The sequence below is a fragment of the Chiloscyllium plagiosum genome, chromosome 3 (genome assembly GCF_004010195.1).
Source record: "Chiloscyllium plagiosum isolate BGI_BamShark_2017 chromosome 3, ASM401019v2, whole genome shotgun sequence".
Taxonomy (NCBI): Eukaryota; Metazoa; Chordata; class Chondrichthyes; order Orectolobiformes; family Hemiscylliidae; genus Chiloscyllium; species Chiloscyllium plagiosum.
In genome coordinates this window covers 69,503,041-69,513,660 of record NC_057712.1, presented here as the reverse complement: position 1 = coordinate 69,513,660, position 10,620 = coordinate 69,503,041, and the positions used below count along the sequence as shown (strand labels likewise).

At 41.4% G+C, this 10,620-nt stretch overlaps 1 protein-coding gene across 7 annotated transcripts in view; it reads left to right on the top strand.

Annotated features, from left to right (window-relative positions):
- Positions 1-10,620, top strand: part of nkain2 (sodium/potassium transporting ATPase interacting 2) — a 524,118-nt gene that overhangs the window by 178,032 nt on the left and 335,466 nt on the right. Inside the window, exon 1 of one of the 7 annotated variants that reach the window (XR_006310462.1) lies at positions 6,312-6,335. The exons of the other annotated variants lie outside the window; for them this stretch is intronic. The gene's annotated coding sequence lies outside the window, so the exon portion shown is untranslated. Of the gene's footprint in view, positions 1-6,311; positions 6,336-10,620 lie in introns of those variants that run through there. 7 annotated transcript variants of the gene reach the window in all.

The window sequence follows — 10,620 nt, the reverse complement described above, 5'->3', positions numbered from 1 at the left end:
AAAGAAAGGGTTTTGTGATTTACACATGAAAGAAGTGAAACTATCACTGTATTCTAACAGATGAAAGGCTTAACAGACAATCAATTCTTCAATGTATAATTTCAGTTACATCACACTGCAAATTTTTGCTATAAATTCTGTGTTACGATCGAGCCCTCCACAATCACCTGATGAAGGAGCGTCGCTCCGAAAGCTAGTGTGCTTCCAATTAAACCTGTTGGACTATAACCTGGTGTTGTGTGATTTTTAACTTTGTACACCCCAGTCCAACACCGGCATCTCCGAATCATATAAGAATTAAGTGTGACATGTGACCTAGACTGCATTCCACCCAACAAAGAGCCCTGGTGCTTTGGGGGCAAAAGGTACAAGATGTTACAAATGAATGAATATTAAAAATTAAGAGTAGGAGCAGGGCACTTTGCCCTTCAAGCTTGCTCCAGCATTCAACAAGATAACTATTGTTCTGATTACTCCATATTCCCAATTACCCATGATAACCTTTCACCCCCTTGCTTATCAAGAACAATCTACCTCCACCTTAAAAACAAATTTTGAGGAAGAGTGTTCCTAATCCTCATGACCCTGTGTGAGAAGAGAAATTCTACTCATCTCTGCCTTCAGTGGGTAACCTTTATTTTTAAATAGTGACTCCAATTCTAAAACTTCCTAGAAGATAAGTCCTTTCCACAGGCAACCTGAGGATCTTGAATGTTTTAGTCAAGTCAATTCTTACTCTTCTAAACTCCAGCGAATACAACTATAGCCTGTCCAACCTTTCCTCGTGACAACATGCCCATTCCAGCTGTTAGTCTGGTAAATCTCTGAACTTCTTCCTAAATCAAAAGATCAACACTGTGTACAGTACTCCAAATGTGGTCTCACCAATGACCTATATAATTGAAGCATAACCTCACTAAATTTGTATTCAGTTCTCTGTGCAATAAATGATCATAGCATTTGGTTAGCTTTCCCAATTTTGTGCTGTATCTGAAAATTAACTTTGTGCAATTCATACACTAGGTTACCCTGATCATCGTGCCTATAGAACTCTGCAAACTCTCACTGTTTAGTTAATACTTCATTTTTGGACAGTTTCAAATTTTCACACATTATACTCCACTTGCTGAATCTTGTCCACTCATTTAACATATTTTATTTTTAATTTACTCATAGGATGTGAACATTGCTGAATGGATCAGCATTTATTGCCCATTCCTAATTACTCTTGAGAAAGTAGTAGTGAGCTGCCTTTTTGAACCGCTGGAACTCATGTTCTGTAGGTAGACTGAGAGTGCTGTTAGGGAAGGAATTCCAGAATTTTGACTAGACAATACTGAAGGAACAGCGATAGATTTCCAAGAATGGTCAGTGGCCTGGACGGAAATTTGCAGGTGGTGGTTTTCCTATGTATCTACTGCTGTTGGCCTCCTTGATGCAAGTACCCATGGGTTTGGAAGGTGCTTTCTAAGGAGCCTTGGTAAATTTCTGCAATATATCTTGAAGATGGTACACACTGCTGCTACTGAGCATTAGTAGTGGAGAGACTGAATGTTTGTGAATGGGGTGCTGATCAAATGGGTTGCTTTGTCCTGTCTGGTGTCCAGCTTCCAGAGTATTGTTGGAGCTGCACCCATCAGGCAGGTGGGGATTATTCCATCACACTCCTGACTTGTTCCTTATAGAAGATAGGGTCTAGATTAGAGTAGTACTGGAAAAGCACAGCAGGTCAGGCAGCACCCAAGGAGCAGGAAAATCGACATTGAGAGCAAAAGCCCTTCATCAGGAATAGAGGTAGCGTGCCTGCAGAGTGTAGAGGTAAATGAGAGGGGGGTGGGGATGGGGAGAAAATAGCATAGAGTACAAGGCATTCTTCCTCCAGGCATCGGTTGGTGAGGGAGCGGCGGTGGAGGAGGCCCAGGACCTGCATGTCCTCGGCAGAGTGAGAGGGTGAGTTGAACTGTTGGGCCACAGGGCGTGGGGTTGATTGGTGCGGGTGTCCCAGAGATATTCCCTAAAGCGCTCTGCTAGGAGGCGTCCGGTCTCCCCAGTGTAGAAGGTAGTCAGGAAGTGAGTTACTTGCTGCAAGATTCCTAGCCTCTGACCTGCTCTTGTAGCCACTGTGTTTATATGACTAATCCACTTGAGTTTATGGGCAATGGCAACTCTTAGGATGTTGATAGTGGGGGGATTCAGTGATAGTACCATCATTGAATGTCAAGGAACAATGGTTAGATTCTCCATTGTTGGAGTTGTTCATTGCTTGCCACATGTGTGGCACAAATGTTAATTGCCACTCTTCAGTCAAAGCCTGGATTTTGTCCAAGTCTTGCATCACTATCTGAGGAGTTACAAATGATGCTTAATATGGTGCAATCATTGGGTAACCTCCTACAATTATTGGTAAATATTCCTCCTTCCGATCTTATGATCCAGGGAAGGTCATTGATGAAGCAACCAAATATTTCTTTGTAGCTATTTTATGTCTTTTACACACCTTATGTTTCTGCCTATATTTGTGTCAACTGCAATTTAGCATACATATTTGCAGTCTTGTTGTCCAAATCATTTACATAAATTTTAAATTGTTGAGGTCCAGTGCAGATGCCTGTGGCACACCACTCATTACAACCATGTTAATCACAAATGAGCCATTCATGCCTACTCTCTGTTTCCGGTTAGGTAGTCCATCTTCTAAACTTTCCAATATGATACCTCTTATACCATCAGCTCTTATTTTCCACAATAGCTTTTGATATGTATCTTATTGAATGTCTTTTGGAAATCTAGGTGCTGTGTTTTTGCCAGTTCCTCATCATCCAGAGCATATTGTTCTCCTTCAAAGAATTTCATTAAGTTTTTTAAAGATGATTTTTCTTTCAAAAAATATAAGACTATAAGAAAGTGGAACAGGAGTAGACCATTTGACGGTATTAGGCAAGAACTTTCAAAAGCTGACTGGGGGCAGATGTTAGCAGATAAAGAGACAGCTGGAAAATGGGAAGCCTTCGGAAATGAGATAACAAGAGCCCAGAGACAGTATATTCCTGTTAGGGTGAAAGGAAAGGCTGGTAGGTATAGGGAATCCTGGATGACTAAAGAAATGGAGGGTTTGGTTAAGAAAAAGAAGGAAGCATATGTCAGGTATAGAGAGGATAGATCGAGTGAATCCTTGGAAGAGTATAAAGGCAATTGGAGTATACTTGAGAAAGAAATCAGGAGGGCAAAACGGGGACATGAGATCGCTTTGGCAAACAGAGTTAAGGAGAATCTAAAAGGCTTTTACAAATACATAAAGGCCAAAAGGGTAACTAGGTAGAGAATAGGCCCGTCAAAGATCAGCAAGGCGGTCTTTGTGTGGAGCTGCAGGAGTTAGGGAGATATTAAATGAGTATTTTGCATCAGTATTTACTGTGGAAAAGGACATGGAAGATATAGAATGTAAGGAAATAGATGGTGATATCTTGATAAATGCCCATATTACAGAGGAGGAAGTGCTGGAAGTCTTGAAATGCATAAAAGTGGATAAATCCCCAGGACCTGATCAGGTGTACCCTAGAACTCTATGCAAGCTAGGGAAGTGATTGCTGGACCTCTTGCTGAGATATTTGTATCATCGATAGTCACAGGTGAGGTGCCAGATGGCTAGAGGTTAGCTAATGTGGTGCCACTGTTTATCAAAGGTGGTAAGGACAAGCCATAGAACTATAGACCAGTGAGCCTGACGTTGGTAGTGGGCAAGTTGTTGGAGGGAATCCTTAGGGACATGATGTACATGTATAATGAAAGACAAGAACTGATTAGGGATAGTCAACATGGCTTTGTGTATGCAAAATCATGTCTCACAAACTTGATTTAGTTTTTCCAAGATGTGACAAAGAGGATTGATGAAGGCAGAGCAGTAGACGTGATCTATATGGACTTCAGTAAGGCATTCAACAAGATTCCCCATGGGAGACTGGTTGAACAAGATTAGATCTCATGGAATACAAGGAGAACTAGCCATTTGGATACAGTACTGGCTCAAAGGTAGAAGACAGAAGGTGTTGGTAGAGGGTTGTTTTTCAAACTGGCGGCCTGTGACCAGTGGTGTGCCACAAGAATTGGTGCTGGATCTACTGCTTTTCATCATTTATATAAATTATTTGGATGTGAGCATAAGAAGTATAGTTAGTAAGTTTGCAGATGACACCAAAATTGGAGGTGTAGTGGACTGTGAAGAGGTTACCTCAGATTACAATGGGATGTTGATCAGATTGGCCAAGGGCTGAGAAGTGGCAGATGGAATTTAATTTAGGTAAATGCAAGGTGCTGCATTTTGGGAAAGCAAATCTTAGCAAATCATACTTAATGGTAAGGGCCTAGGGAATGTTGCTGAACAAAGATACCTTGGAGTGCAGGTTCATAGCTCCTTGAAAGTGGAGTCGCAGGTAGATAGGGTAGTGAAAAAGATGTATGGTATGCTTTCCTTTATTGGTCAGAGTATTGAGTACAGGAGTTGGAAGGTGATGATGCGGCTATACAGAACATTGATTAGGCGACTGTTGGAATATTGCGTGCAGTTCTGGTCTCCTTCCTATCGGAAAGATGTTGTGGAACTTGAAAGGGTTCAGAAAAGATTTACAAGGATGTTGCTAGTGTTGGAGGATTTGAGCTATAAGGAGAGGTTGAATAGCGTGGGGCTGTTTTCCCTGGAGCGTCGGAGGCTGAAGGGTGGCCTTATAGAGGTCACCTTTATAAAGTCATGAGGGGCATGGATAAGATAAATAGACAAAATCTTTTCCCTGGGGTGGGGGTGTCTAGAACTAGAGGGCATAGGTTTTGGGTGAGAGAAGAAAAATATAAAAGAAACCTAAGGCAACTTTTTCATGCAGAGGGTAGTACATGTACGGAATGAGCTGCCAGAGGAAGTGGTGGAGGCTAGTACAATTGCAATACTTAAAAGGCACCTGGATGGATATATGAAAAGGAAGGGTTTAGAGGGATATGGGCCAGGTGCTGACAGGTGAGACTAGATTGGGTTGGGATATTTGGTCGGCATGGACAAGTTGGACCGAAGGGTCTGTTTCCGTGCTGTACATCTCTATGACTATTAGTCTGTCAGCACCCAGGAACTTGTTAGCCCACAACTCCAATAATTTGCTTAGTTCCATTTCCTTGGTAATAGTAATTTTCCTGAATTCCTTCATTTCTTTGATATTCTGGTTTACTGCTGTTTCTGGGGTGTTGCTTATCCCATTCATAGTGATAATTGATGCAAAATACCTGTTCAGTTCATTTGCCATCTCCTTATTTTCTATTATTAATTTGTCAGGCTCATTTCCTACAGAGCTGAAAATGTGTTGCTGGAAAAGCGCAGCAGGTTCCTGAAGAAGGGCTCATGCCCGAAACGTCGATTCTCCTGCTCCTTGGATACTGCCTGACCTGCTGTGCTTTTCCAGCAACACATTTTCAGCTCTGATCTCCAGCATCTGCAGTGCTCACTTTCTCCTCACTTCCTACAGAACCAGTGCTCATTTCGTTGTTTTGTTTCTTTTTGTAACATATATAGAAAGGTAATACCTGTAGACAACAAAAAGATAATTTATGTTGATTGGGGGTAAATTGTCAGTCCCCAAGTCTCATGTGGAGGTGTTAGCATTGTGAGCTTTTTTTTAGAAGTTATACTTTGAACTGTCTGTTCAACTCCAATGTTGAATGGAATTAAGGGTTCAGAAGATAGCAAACTGATATTGTTACTTCAGTAAAAGATCCATGTGACTCATGTTGCCATGGAGAAGAATTTTAAAAGGGGAAACATTAATAGTAAGCAATTGTAGCACTGTGTTGTTGGTTTATAAGATACTATTACTGTATGTACTCGTGTACAAGTCGAATATTTTAGACTATGTTTTATGGTTAAATTTATGGGGTGGACTACTAGGTGGATGCTACTTTTGACGGGCTGAAATTCATGTCCGTCAAAATTCATACCATATCATTAGCAGAAGCCCAATTGATCTCTAAACGAATAAAGAAAAAAGACAAACTGAATTACATTAATTATCAAATAAAGATAATAGAAACAAAAAAGAATTAGTAATTATTCCATCTGCCTCTTCTTTTTGTTTCTTGTTCTTCTCCTTTTTTAAAAAAAACTTACCTTGGAGCAGCAATGACATAATCAGTGCAGCTGAGGACTAGACTGGAATCCCAGAATGGAGCAGGACAGCCGGCAGACCAGAGTCCTGGAGTGGAGTAGGACGGTCGGCAGACCGGAGTTTGATGGCTAGAAGATCGGAGTTCTGAAGCAGAGTGGGACAGCCAGCACAATGGAGGTCCAGAACCAAACAGCTGTACGAAAAGTGAATACTAATTATACTAATTATAGTGCTCATTCAATAATGAACTTAAGAAATCTGAAGCCTAACGTCAGTGTGACTTATGTGAAGAACTAAGGTCAACTTTTTCAGGAGATATATGGAAAATTCTAGATTTTTTGGCCAAAAATAGGAGGTCAACTTTTACATGAGATAGACTTTTACTCAAGTATGTACGGTAAATAACACAGACCGACGTCACTCTGCAGTCACCTGAGAGGCCCAAGAGTAGGAGTTATAGGCAGCTGGTCATTCATCTGAAGATCAGAAAATGCTGACTTTATTGTTCTCTGTTCAGAATGCAGGTGCAAGCTCATGCTTATGTTCAAGACACGAAGTTTGAGAATTTGAAGAAGTCTGAAAGATCCTTCTGGTTTCAGTCAGGGAGAAAAAATCTCCAGTGTAATCTGCACATATAACAACACTGTGTACTGTTGTACTGGAGTGTTTTCCTGCACAATGTGATCAAAATTGAGAATTGCTGCCTTTTTTGAGTGAAATGGATGATTCTCACTTCTTGCAAATACAATGGACAATTTCTGCTTTTTCTGATAAATGATTCTAGTTCTCTTTAATAGTTTTACTGAATAAATCCTGTTGCCTGTTCATTTAAAGACAATTCTGTCCTTTAATAGCTTTTTTTGAATTTGCTGTTTGTGGTACTATACGATGATCTTGTGCTCTTTAACAGATTTCCCTCGATAATTCACACTGTCTGCAGTGCTGCTAATGATTCTCATTGCCAATAGTTTCTTTTCCTGGATGATTCCAAGTCCCAACATTTGGTGAATTCTTATTGTCTTTACTGCTATTTAAATGATAAATCACCCATTTTTTTCTACAGCCTCAATAGTCTCCAAAACTTCCTTCTCCATTTAGACATTGTTTGCTTCATCTTCAAATAGTGGCAACATCACTGATTCTAGTTTTGCAATGTTTCCAATGCTGCCAATTCATATTAAAACTATTATGTGGCCCTTGATTTCCCTTAATTTAACCATGCCATATGGTGTCCACCCATAGCGGTGGCAGTGCTCCCTATGAGGTGGAAATACAAATTTTTTTCTTAGGACTTTTTTAGCCTGTAACTTATGTTTCCTCTCTGGCCAAACTCAATTCCAGCATACTCTATTGAGACACGGTGCAATCTGTAACAGCCGAATATGACTTATGTTTCAGCTTCATCTAGCTCATATTTGTTTCTGTGCATCTCTTACCAAGTCTTAAATGCATATTATAGTTGACTATAATTCCATCTTGTTGAATATGCTATGGATTGTACATCATGTTTTTTGAATGTTCAGCTTTCAGAGCTGCTGACAGTTGGCATGAGTATCTTTCTCTCAGGTGTGTCTGTAGATTTCTTCAGACTTCACTGATATCTGCTGTACTGTTCATCATATTGTATGAGCCATCAAATCAAATCTGTACCACTTTGTATGATAGACCCTCATCACAGTTACACTGATGGAATATATATCAAATAGATTTGCTGCTACTATCTTCCTTTCAGCTGGGAATTTAAAGGGCCTTACTGATCTGGTGTGGTAGGGGAACTCGCCTGCTAGTCTCATGAGAAGGGGGTCTTGTCTTAAACATTGTGTATTTTATTGCATGATAGCAGTCATGTACAAGTAACATTGGTATATTAGGCATTGGACTGGATTTTACAAGGTGTGTCAGCCACGCGCACATTCTCAGAGAAAATTCTGCTGAAAAATGCAGAACCATACTTCCATTTTGACAGTTTCGTAGCATAGAGAAAGGAAAACCATATTGTATTTTCACAGCAGTCAGCTGTTGTAATCCAAAAAGTCCTGACAGCCACTTTGACAGCTGTAAAAAAAAACCATAATGTCCTAAGGTAAGTATGATGTTAGGATGCTGGGAGAGTAGGGTGCCAGATGAGGCTAGTGTGCCAGGTTAGTAGGATGCCACCTGGAAAGGGTGGCATCTCAGAAGCAATAGAATGCTGGAGTAGAATATCAGATGAGTAGGTTGCAAGCAGGGTAGGTGGCCAAATGGAAGGGGTTAGGTTGTCCTTGGTAGGATACCAAATGGATCGGGATAGGGTGCCAGTGGGGTACTTCTGAGGAGAAGAAAATTGTTTGGTAACAAGGGTACCAAGTGGTTAAGGATGCTGGGTCGGTAGGGTCCAAGGTGTCAAGGTAAATGATACAGTAATTATCGTATGGATTGCTGGGAAAAAATGAGTCCATCACTGGGATGAGGTGGGTTGGTGTTTGGTCAGTGTTTGGGATTGGGTTGGGATGTGGATGAGGTTCACATTTAACAGTGGGGGAGGGTTTAGCCAGGTCTGAGGTGGTGCTGGGTCAGGCTCGGGAAGGGGATTTTGGGATTTTCAACTTGATCTGGAACCTATAGCAAGAATCATGGTGACAGTCACCATGGCATTAAATGTTTGTATATCTGGATCTTTCCAGGTGAGAATGGGCAGGCAGTCAGAGCATGCAGGAGACCACCTATATCAGGCAAGGAGTAAGTCATTTTCTTCCGTAGCATAAAGAGACTGGATGAGAGGAAACATAGTCATTCTCCTGAAGACCACAAACCACCACCTTCCACCTTTGTGGGAGAGGTTTAGGCACTGCAAGGGCTATCATTCTATTTATATGTGACACTTATAATTTAGCCATCATAAGGACACAGCCATTTTCCTCTGGAGTCCATAGACCACCTTCAAGGTGGAACTTCAGATCCATTTGCTCATATGCACTCAGGTGTCACCTGCTATGACTCAAATTTTAATAAAAAGTGTTTCCTTTGATCATTATAGATCAACATTATCTTGCTGTTAAACCTGGATACTATGGTTGATACTTAACAGCAAGGGCACTGGAATGTGGCAGAGGTGGGAGTAGGAAGGATGTAACATAAGAGAGGATAGAAGGCCTGTGCTCCATGTACTAATGCCACTCTGTAGGTCAGCACCTCAGGAACCCCAGTAGCCTTCTAAACTACGAGCCTGCCATGAAAGTGTGCATATCCCTTTTGAGCAAATATCTGGAATTATACTGGCAGTAGTCATCTGAGCCAGGGGTAGAATTTCAAAAGTGGATCTCATGACCTCTGAACTTCCATTGCAATACTGAGATGTTGGATGTCTTCCACTTGGTGCTGCAGCAAAACCTGAGACAGCCATATCAAAACACTACATTACAACTACATCAGAAGCTACAGTCACAAAGTCAGCCATCACTTCCACAATGCAGCTTCAAGCTCTGCATAATGCCCTTGAGTTGTCGGAGCTAGATTCCTCCTTGATACTTGACAAACAGGAGGGTTTGGATTAAGCATTTTAACATGCATTATCATTATCATTCTCTGGTATACTGCGCCATTGAAGTTCACATCAGAGTCTCATTGCGCCCTCTGAAACAGGTTGGGCCTGATACCAGGCCTGCTGGCTCAGAGGCAGGGACATTACTACTCTGCCGCAGGAACCTTAGATTGCATTCAGATTTCACTGTCCACAGGGCTAGGATTCATATGCCCATCCTCAGAGCATTAGCATTTGGCTTTGGATTATGAGTTCAGGATTTTGACTACCGTGGCACCACTTCCCCAGTCAGGTCACCTGTAGGATGAGGGTGAGGAGGATGGTTAAAAGGACAATAGGGCAGTAACATTTCATCATTGCAAATGTTTTCAATTACATCTCATATAATGGCCCCTGTTATAGCAGGCCCCATAATGTGGAGTTCTGTCTCTTCTACTGGGTTCATTGAATGGAGACATGCTTGGCCCATGTTTCTTCTTTCTGTTTGGGTGATGTGACTGCAATAACTGAAAAGCTAGAGTTAGGTGGAGGCAACAGGTTATGGGTATGGATCTGTGAACAATGGGAGGTGACTATGAGGTTGAGTTTTGATGTTGGCCGTAATTTCTGAGTATTAGAGACTGTACAGTAATTGGGTTATGGTGCCAAGGTTAGAATGAAAGACTGGCAGTGGGTAGAAGCTATCACATGAAAAATGAATTAATTTACCTTGATGATCCACATGGGGTCATTAAATATCTTCTGATTCTGCTGCTTGGTCCTTCAGGCTGGTCTGTAGTTGTTCATTTTGCATGTCGCCTGTGCCGCTTTTCACTCCCATTACTAAGTCAAAATGTGTGGTGCTGGAAAAGCGCAGCCTGTAGGGCAGCATCTGAGGAACAGGAAATTTGACTTTTCGAACTTAAGCTCTTTATCAGGATTGTGGGTGGGCCCAAGGGGGCTGAGAGATAATTGGGAGTG